Genomic DNA, 10,766 nt, shown 5'->3' with positions numbered 1-10,766 from the left:
ACTTTTTAAGCTCCCTTAGGGCAAGAATACCCTTCTTGCTTTCCCCCCTCCTTTTAGGGCTCTAATCCCAATGCCCTCTCACCTCCAACTTTTTTTAATAATTTTTTCATAAATAAATAATAAAAGGGAGGTGCGTTATCGACTTGGAGTCACATAGGCGTGTCGCCATGACGCGCCAATCATGGTGATGGTTTTTGTATTTTGTTCTTTTTTTGGATTCTTTTCAAACATAATTTTGGGCCCTTAAATCCGAGATTCGGGAAAAGTTTTCAACTATACACTACCTTTTTCTGATTATCAAATAATACATAGTGCGTTACGGACAAAACAAGGTATATAATAATAAAAGAATAGATTAAGAAAAGATCTTGGGTTTAGGATCATAAGCAGAAAAAGTTCTGAACTATACCCTAAAGTTTTTCGGCGTTTCGAACGCAAGGGTATAATTTTCAGAACAATCCAAGATCAGTATGTTGTTGTTCTCTATGTTTCCACGATAAAAGGGCTTTGAATTTTGTCCCCAGGGTTTGGGAAACACTCCCAAATGTTGATGGGATATTACGAGCACCCTAAGGTACTATGTGTATCAATTTCGGTCCGATTGGATTAATGGACTATGGTTCTGAGGTCTACATAATGGTTCTGATTGTATACATACTTATTATGAGTACCTAAGCCAATATTAATACACTCATGATCACTTTTACAACCTTCAAAACCACTAAATTGTGGTTCTGAAACCTACATAATGGTTCCGATTGTATACATACTGATTATGAGTACCTAAACCACTAATAATACACTCATGATCACTTTTACAATGTATGAACCCCTATTTACACTCTTGGAACCACTATTTAATCAATTGAAACCACTAAATTGTAGTTCTGAGGCCTACATAATGGTTCTGATTGTATACATACTGATTATGAGTATCTAAACCACTATTAATACACTCATGATCACTTTTGCTACCTTTGAAACCACTAAATTGTGGTTCCGAGGTCTACATAATGGTTTCGATTGTATACATACTGATTATGAGTACCTAAACCACTATTAATACACTCATGCTCACTTTTACAATGTATGAACCCCTATTTACACTCTTAGAACCATAATTTACACTCTTAGAACCACTATTTAATCAATCAGAACCAGTAAATTGTGGTTCCAAGGTCTACATAATGGTTCCAACTGTATAAATCAGTTGTTCTAAGTGTCTAAATGGAGTACTCTATCTTTGATAATGTTTACAACCATTGAACCATTGAACTCTTGAGAGAGAGAGAGAGAGAGGTCAAAACATACATATAACTAAACAAAGACACCACTGTAAAGATGATGAAAATAAACTAAATCACAAAAAACATAAAACATGAAATAACATGTAAAACCTAAGCAAGTGGAGGAGAATGGACCTATCGGAGCACTCAAAGCAAACTAAAGAGAACCAATGGAGTTTTGTTTTTCAAAAGGCAATGGCAATGGAGTTTAGAACATATGGCAATGTGAAGCTTCAATGGAGTTTCTCATGTTTGGGATGGCTTGGGGAAGAAGAAGGGAAAAGGTGAACAGTGTGGGTGAAAAGTGCATGGGGATTAGAGCTAAAAGGTAGAGGGAAAAGGAAGGAGGGTATTCTTGTCCTAAAAGCTCTCTAAAAGTATATGACAACCCCTTTTTTACAATTTTTCAAAAGGTGCCCTTAATTGACAATTTCACCAAATATTTGCATTTTTTTAACAATTTTAAATAGTGGGTAAGTGGCGTGTAATTATGGTAAATCTCATTTCCTCCACTTTGATTTTGGTGGCTTGCCAAATCTCATTTCCTCCACTCAAATTAGAACCCCTAATGAGAGAGAAACCCGTAGTATGAGAGAGAATCTAATTTAGGGGGAAATTGATTTTGGTGGCCCGCCAAATTGGATTTCCTCCCCTCAAATTAGAAGTTGCCCATAAAATTTGAACCCAGATTTAGCTGGTGTGAAATCAAAATTAAAAATGGGAGGTTTCAAGGAAGTTACCAGTTTTTTTTGGGGTAGAGGATTTAGGCAATCATCCCAAAATTAAATATTCAAATGAACTAGTTCATTGGTATCTTGGATACCCTTAAAACTAATTTAGTATGTAAAATCGACATTATAGGAGCAGATTGGAAAATGATATTAATAGCATTAAATTAGATTTTTTGGTGGGGGATCCTAATAGGGAAGGTCAAATTAAAAGCGGTCATTACCATATTTATGGCATGAAATTAGATTTTGCAGGTTATCAAAATGGTAAACCATATTAATAGCATGAGATTAGATTCTGTGGGGGATACAAATTAATCGTGAAGGGCGGCAAACTGTTCGATTTTGTACGGGATGTGGCAACAAAATCCATAAATTATTGGAAACCTTCTACCATAAATCCATTTGATAGAGGGAGAAAGTTTTGGAATATCAATCAAAATTGGGAGATTTTCTCTCGTAGCTGCTTAGCCTGCTTTTTCCCCTCCCATTCCAACTCAACTACGCACTAAATTTGCGTCCTCTATCTATCACATTTGGTGTGAGAGGAACGCTAGAATCCATAATGAAAAATGTACTCACAAGCAGGATCTCCTCAAGCGAATTCTCTCTACCTCTTGCACAAAAATTCTGTTCCTTAGGCTTTCAGACTCTCCCACCGAGGCCAGCTCTAAAATTGCTGTAAATTTGTCACTCCTTGTTTTCCAGCAATCCAAAACCTCAAAATTCTATCGATGGACCCCCCCCCCACCGACCTCAGCCACAATAAACTTAATACTGATGCATCCCTCATGGACAATTTTGGTTCTGTTGGTGGCCTTATTAGAGACCATCTCAGCTGTCCCATTGGCCCGTTCTCGGAAATCGTCCCCCCTGAAGCTATTCATCACCTGGAGATCGAAGCCATCCTTCACGGTCTAAATCTAGCAGAGAATCTCAGCATCTGCAACCTATGGATTGAATCCGACTCAATCCATGCCGTCAAAGTGATCGAAGGTACCCAAGCATGCCCTTGGAGGAAAATCCAAACTCTTTCCAAATATAGGTGGAAGAGAGAGAAAAGTAAGAGAGAAAAAGAATAAGACAAGAATTTCTCCTAATTCCCCCAACAAATTTCTCCATTTTGGTGAAAAAAAGGGAGAAGATTATGGAGGGAACATCTCCGCCACGTAGGCGCCACCTAGGATAAAAACCAATAATGATGTCTAGAAGTTGTCTAGTGGTCAAAGGTGTAAAGGACAACCAAACATGCTTTGGGGAGATCTCTGGGAGATCTCATGCATTTGAAACTCCTACAATCCCCCCAAAACAAGCAACCAAACAGAGCATAAAAGAAACAATCTACATATGTTTCCCACCCGAAACAGAAACGCGAGATCACTTCGTGGAGGACTCTCTCTCTCCCCCCCTCTCTCTCTCAGGAAAAAACTTTCTCAATCTCCTAAATATCAGGTAACTGTGTTTTAGTGTGTTAATTTGCGTTATTCTTATTTGAATGCCATGAACTAGAGATATGCTTACTGGATTTATGTTTTTAATTCAGTTGTTATTTTCAGTTCATATTTGAATTCAATGAACAAGATATTAGATATATGCTTGCTAGATTTCTGTTCTTATCTCAGTTCATATTTCTGTTCTTATTTTGGTTCCCTTCTCGGTTTCCATATATGGACTTCCATCGTGGGGTTTCTATTTGGAAATATCTAATTTTCAGAGAGGGATTTCTCTGAATGTAAATATCTTCCTTTTTCTTCTATCAATTTCCATGTAAACCATATCCCACATATTTCCTATAATTTGCTTCCTCCTTGCTTATTTTTGCAGGGTAGGGTAAGGAAAAAGAAAGGAACTAAACATGGAATTGGAGATATCTGGAAAATTTTGTGAAACAAGCCCTTGGCTTGTCTTTCCATCTGAAGAAGACCAGACATTCTTCAGCATACACAAGGAGACATTTGCAGTGAGAAACATACTGAATATGGGTCGGAATGTGTTGGTGGTGTCCTCTCATGGTTGGTTGTTGATTCAATCATCTACATCTTCTAATGATTTTCTCCTATTAGAGCCTATCAATCAAGATACCACCACTGGGCATACGAGATGGAAGCAAATGGGTTATTCCATTCCCCCAACTGATCCCAATTGTGTGATTCTTTCCATCCCCTACGAAAGTATGTTCTTTCTATTTTGTTGGCCAGTGATAACACATGGATCAAGCATGAGTATGAGGAAGAGGAAAAATGGTTGAAAGATGACTTTTTTTAGGGGGGGGGTGCACTATCCATGACGTCGTCGGTTGCCAGGGAAAGTTGTATGCCTATACCTCTATTTCTAGGGTTGCACTTATCGAACTTTTTCCTACTCCTAGATTCACCATGCTGGAAGTAGACATCATTAGAGAAATTCCATATGAACACATGTTCGATGTTCATTTATTGGAATCTCGTGGAGAGGTGTTTGTTGTTTTCAAGCACTTTTATAGGATGACCAGTAGAGTACACAGTTTAATGGTTTCAGGTTGCATATGTGTAGAAGGATGTGGGTGAAGGTGGAAACCATTGGTGCTGATTGCATCTTTTTCTTAGGATTTAACCGAGTTCTGCTTCTTATACGACCCAGCCAAAAGGAGGACTTAAGAGAGATGTCATCTACTTTGCCGACTTCAATCATAAAGCCGTGTATGCATTCGACTTTGAAGATGGAAGTATCTCAGTTGATTTGTCTTGTCAGAACAAAGTTCATAGTCAGAATGGGTACCCACCATTCTGGCTAGTTCTCGCCAACCCTTTTGGATCAGTAAGCCAAAAATCTAGCTTCCTCCTATTCCTGTTGAATTGCTGTTCTACTGAGAATGCCATTTATATTCGATTTATTTATTTTATCTACTGGCTTCCTCCTATTCCTGTTGAATTACTGTTCTAACAAAAAAATGCCAGTTATATCTAATTTATTCATTTTAACTGCATAGATATTATTCGTTTGTGCCGACCCCAACTAGTTTGGGACAAAGGCTTAGTTGGGTTGAGTTGAGATATTATTCGTTTGTCATGAGAGCAGTTTTGTAGTAGATGTCCTTAAGGGGTAGAAAAGTGTAATTTACAAAAAATTTCTAGTGTGTGCATAAGTTCGTATTTACGTGTAGTGGTCTAAACAATGTATTGTAATGTGGAGTAAAGCTCCATTCAACAACCATTCTCTTTATTCTCGTTCTGGAAACAAGAATTAAAATTAATTTTTTTAGTGCTCTTGTCAATAAATTCGTAGGTACATGTAGAGGATGAGGGATTTTTGTTAGAGATGGGCTGCGGTGTAGAGGGCAGAGAGAGAGAGAGAGAGAGAGAGAGAGAGAGAGAGAGAGAGAGAGAGAGAGAGAGAGAATGATGATGATGCTACCATAAACCTTTCATTTCCACTCTATAATGATCATAGGTTGCTGGAGGCAGCAAAAATACTGCCAAGGCATAGACACTCTATAAATTAAATCCATAACAGAGTGAAAAAAATTTAGAACGTCATAAACCCTAGAGAAACCACAATGAAAATGTTTTCTACATAAAAAAGAGAAAAAGCATGTGAGGGAGGAAGACGATGATGAATAGCAAAAAAAAAAAATCTTACTAAGTGGTAGACGCTAACAGACCTGAAGCCTATGGATACAAATCAATGGACATTGCTTAGAAGGAGAATCCAAAGTCATTAAGAGTTTTCTCTTAACCCTAGAAATGAGAGAAAAGGGACGAAAATCCCAAATGGTAGAAGAGGTAGGGAGAGGAAGGAAAGAGGGAAGGGAGAGAGAGATGAAACTTGAAAGGGGAGAGGTGAGTTGTCGATAGTCGTAGAGAGAGAGAGAGAGAGAGAGAGAGAGAGAGAGAGCCAATAGGAAAGGCCGATCTGTCATATTGACCATCACATTCGGTGTCAATTCAACTCTATGTGGAAGTTTTATCCGTGACAGTTGATGGAGTATAAAAACAGCAGCCAATTAGCTGCCGACACGTGGCCTCAGGATGGCCCACCACAAGCCCAACTACTACACAGGGGCAATATGGTAATTACCTCAGAGTAGGTAACCCCAAACCTATAACAGTCCGACACCTGTCCTGGGGTAGGTAACCCAACCACCCCAGGTTTCCCTCTATAAAAGGGCTTTCAGAGCTCAAACCGGAGGGCAATAACTTCTCACCCACCACTCTTAAACTCGCTCTGCACTCCTGCTCATACTGATTTGAGTGTCAAAGGGCCTGTCCGGAGTAACGACTCCGGGTTGGTCTTTTGACCTCGTTTGCTCCTTGTGCAGGACTCAGCTCCTTCACTTTGGTTCCGCAGGACTCAGCTCCTTCACTTTGGTTCCGCAGGACTCAGCTCCTTAACTTCGGCTCCTCGGGTCCTCCAGCTCAGCTCTTACGTCACTGCCGTATTTGTTACCGATTTTAGGCCTAACAGATTGGCACCATCCTTGAGACCACGAACTAAAAGCTGTTCAAATCCCCTTACAAAATGGCAGGACGAGGAATGCTCGGGTACCAACCGCCCGGACTACCCGAGCCGTGCTACCTCGCAGGACCCGGAGCGAGCAAATCGCCTCGCAGGTGGTGGCTACTTCTGCTACAGCAGAACAGAGCCCAGCTCGTTCGGAACACCTCAACCCCACGCCCACTCCGGATCAAGTTCAAGCTCTCTTTCAACAGATGACGGCTCTTGTCGGTCAATACCAGCAGCTATTCCAAGCGCCTCCCCAACATCCTCCAGATGCTCCACGACCTGTACAGGAAAGATCGAATATCCACAGGGGAGAGTCAACACGCCACGGTGAAGACCGGACTCACCACTCCACCAGGCAAGTCCATCACTCCAGAACCAGGCATGCCCATACAGAGCCCCACCGCCGCCGTAGGTCACGGTCTCGCTCTACACAAAAGCACCGAGCCCATGAAGACCACGCATAGCAAGAAAAATCCCTGCCTCGTCGAAGGAGTCCGGAAAGTCAGTCCGGCTCTGCGGCGAGCCAATCGGTGGAGAGAAACCGGTCACTGGACCGACCAAATCGTAGAGCTGGTCCGATGCTACGAAGGATAGAAGAAATGGACCACCGCATAGAAGAGCTGGCAAAAGATCAGAGCCGGCCTGCTGCAAGGGCGTTCTCAAGCAGAACGTTGTTCACCGACGATGTTATGAACGCCCTGGCACCCACAGGGTTTAAAATGCCAATCGTCCCGCAATATGACGGGACCACTGACCCTGTGGACCATTTGGAGACATTCAGAACGATGATGCCCCTCCACAGCGCGTCCGATGGCTTCCTCTGCAGAGCATTCCCGACCACACTGACTGGTGCGGCCCGGGACTGGTACTCAAGGATCAAACTGAACTCCATCAGCAACTTTGAAGACTTTGGGAACGATCTGGTCCGCCATTTCATGAGCAGCCGCAGGCCAAGGAAAACAACAGCATCCTTGATGGCCTTACGGCATGAGGACAACGAACCTCTGAAGGTGTTCGTCAGCCGTTTCAACAGGGAGGCACTCCAAGTGCCGAATTTGGATCCCTCAGCCGCCATGAACGCGCTCCTCGCAGGCGCTAGATCCAACGACTTCTGCCGGTCAGTGGCTCGCCAGAATCCACACTCACTAGCAGATCTGATGGCCGGGGGTGGAAGAGACGCTGGCGGCCTTGGACATGAATCGGAGGAGAACCTCTGAGGACTAAAACCCTACCAAGCAGCGTAGGGACGATAAAGCCCCCAGAAGAGAGAAGTCCCCCCAGAGGAGGGAAGAGAACTTTACCCCTCTCAACACCTCCCGGAGACACATACTGGCCGCTATTAGAGGAGAAGAGTTCGTAAGGTGGCCGACCAGAATGATCTCCAAGGGAAATAAGAGAGACAAGTCAAAGTACTGTCGGTTCCACAGGGATCACGGTCACGACACAGACAAATGCTGGCAGCTCAAGGAAGAAATCGAGCTGCTGATTGGTCGGGGCTACTTGAAAAAGTATGTCCGAAATGACGGCCACACAAGAGAACGCAGAGAGATGAGTCCCCAGGGCCGGAGCCCTCGGGGTCACAGCCGCCCTCTGCCCGAGGTCAATCTCCTCTGCCATCCAGTCCACAACCAGAGGCACACCGATCCCAGCCAAGGGGAGTCATCGGCACCATTATGAGTGGACCGGCCGCTGGGGGCACATCATCTGCTGCTCGAAAAGCGTACGCACTCCGAGTCAACGCCGTGCACACACACAGCAAAAAAATGAAGACAGAGAATGAGATCTCCTTTTCAGATGCGGATCTCGACAACTTGATATTGCCACACGACGACGTCTTGGTCCTGACAATGCTCATTGCGAACTGGGAGCTGAAGAAAATCCTTGTCGACAACGGGAGTTCGGCCGATATCCTTTACTATCACGCTTTCGAGAGAATGATGATCGGAGACGATCGTTTGAAGCCGGCAAACTCCGATCTGTTCGGTTTCTCAGGGGAGGTCGTGAAAGTGGCAGGGCAGATTGAACTCCCAGTCCTCGTCGGAGAGCCGCCCTGTCAAGCCTTCGCGATGGTCAACTTCCTGGTAGTGAGGGCCACTTCGGTCTATAACGCTATCTTGGGACGACCAGACCAGAACTTAATCCGCGCCGTCGCTTCAGCGTATCACCAGAAGATGAAGTTCATAACGCCAAACGGCGTGGGAGAAGTCCGGGGAGACTAACCACAGTCCAGGGAGTGCTATGCAATGGCACTCAAGGGCAAAAATGCGGTGGAATCGCTGCCGATTGAGCTACTCGATCTGAGGGATGAAGCCCAAGGGACTCAGCCCGCCGAAGAACTCGTCTCCATCCCGTTGTGTAAAGATGATAATGAGAAGGTCGTTCAGATTGGCTCCTCTCGAAGCAGCAGCACCAGGCACAGCCTCACCCAGTTTCTGCAGGACAATGCAGACGTCTTTGCATGGGCTCCCGTTGACATGCCCGGCATAGACCCGGATGTTAGCACGCACAGACTTGGTGTTGACCCCACCTGTAGGCCGATGAAACAGAAAAGAAGACATTTCGCCCTCAAAAGGTGGCAGGCGATAAAAGAAGAAGTGGAGAGGCTCTTAAGGGCTGACTTCATTCGAGAAATTCAATACCCGGACTGGCTGGCAAACGTGGTCCTGGTGAAGAAGACAAATGGAAAGTTGGAGGACCTGCGTAGATTTCACTGATCTGAACAAAGCATGTCCCAAGGACAGCTATCCGCTCCCAAAAATCAATCAACTCATTGATGCCACCGTTGGTCACGAATTACTGAGTTTCATGGACGCCTTCTCCGGGTACAACTAGATCAGAATGTATGAGTCGGACATATCAAAAACTTCTTTTATAACGGACCAGGGGACGTACTGTTACCGTGTCATGCCCTTCGGCCTAAAAAATGCCGGGGCCACGTATCAGAGGCTTGTGAACAAACTCTTCCGGAACCAAATCGGCCGTAATATGGAAGTCTACATGGATGATATGTTGGTCAAAAGCAGAAGTGCACAAGATCATGTGTCCGACTTGAAAGAAACATTCCAGGTCCTAAGAGAGCATAACATGAAACTTAACCCCACCAAGTGCACTTTCGGCGTCAGTTCAGGAAAGTTCTTGGGGTTTATGGTAAGCCGGAGAGGGATAGAGGCCAATCCAGAGAAGATCAAGGCCGTGGTGAAGCTCACTCCATCGAAAACCATCAGAGAAGTGCAGCGGCTAACGGGTATGGTGGCCGCACTGGGCCGCTTCATCTCAAAATCCGTAGAGAGATTCCTGCCTTTCTTCAACGCCGTCAAAGGAATCAAGACAGCACCTTGGACAGAGGAGTGTCAGGCCGCATTCGAGGAACTGAAGCAGTACTTATCCTCCCCACCCCTGTTGACAAAGCCGGAACTGGGGGAGGAGCTGCTCCTGTACCTGTCCGTGAGCCCCATGGCTCTAGCAGTTGTCCTAGTTCGTGAAAGAGCACAGCCAACAAAAACCGGTCTACTACGTAAGCAAGGTCCTGCATGACGCTGAGATCAGGTACCAGCGGGTCGAGAAATTGGCCTACGCCCTCATCATGGCAGCCAGGAAGTTGAGGCCGTATTTTCAAGCCCACACAATAAAGGTCCTGACCGATCAGTCGCTCAGGCAAGTTCTCCATAAGGCGGACACCTCAGGACGACTCGTGAAATGGGCGGTGGAGCTGAGCGAATTCGATATCCAGTACGCGCCTAGACCAGCAATAAAGGCTCGAGTGTTGGCAGACTTTGTAGCTGAATGCACCATCCCCCAGTAGAGCACTGAACCTGAAATTGTCCAAACACCGGCTGTGGAGAAGGAAACCACAACTGAGGAGCGAACAGAAGATGGGACTGAAGCAGAAATCGTCCCCGTACCGGCAGAACAAGATCCATCGAGCATCGAACCACTCTGGGAAGTGTACGTGGATGGATCTTCGAACAAGGGTGGCTGTGGAGCAGGTTTGATTCTCACCGGGCCTGAAAACTTCACTTTAGATTACGCCCTGAGGTTCGGATTCCGCGCATCCAACAATGAGGCTGAGTATGAAGCCCTCCTCCCCGGAATGAATCTCGCAGTCCAGACCAGCGCCCAAAGGCTGAAAGCATACTGTGACTCCCAGCTGGTTGCAAACCAGATTCAAGGGGTCTATGAGGCCAGCGACGAGCATATGATCAAATACCTCTCCAAGGTCCGCCAGTTATCCAGGAAGTTCAAAAGTTTTGAGGTCATCACAATCCCCAGA

Source organism: Tasmannia lanceolata, unplaced genomic scaffold (assembly GCF_043159265.1).
Source record: "Tasmannia lanceolata isolate RefF3 unplaced genomic scaffold, GAP_Taslan_0.1 ptg000019l, whole genome shotgun sequence".
Classification (NCBI taxonomy): Eukaryota; Viridiplantae; Streptophyta; class Magnoliopsida; order Canellales; family Winteraceae; genus Tasmannia; species Tasmannia lanceolata.
Note: the sequence above shows the minus strand (reverse complement) of the source record.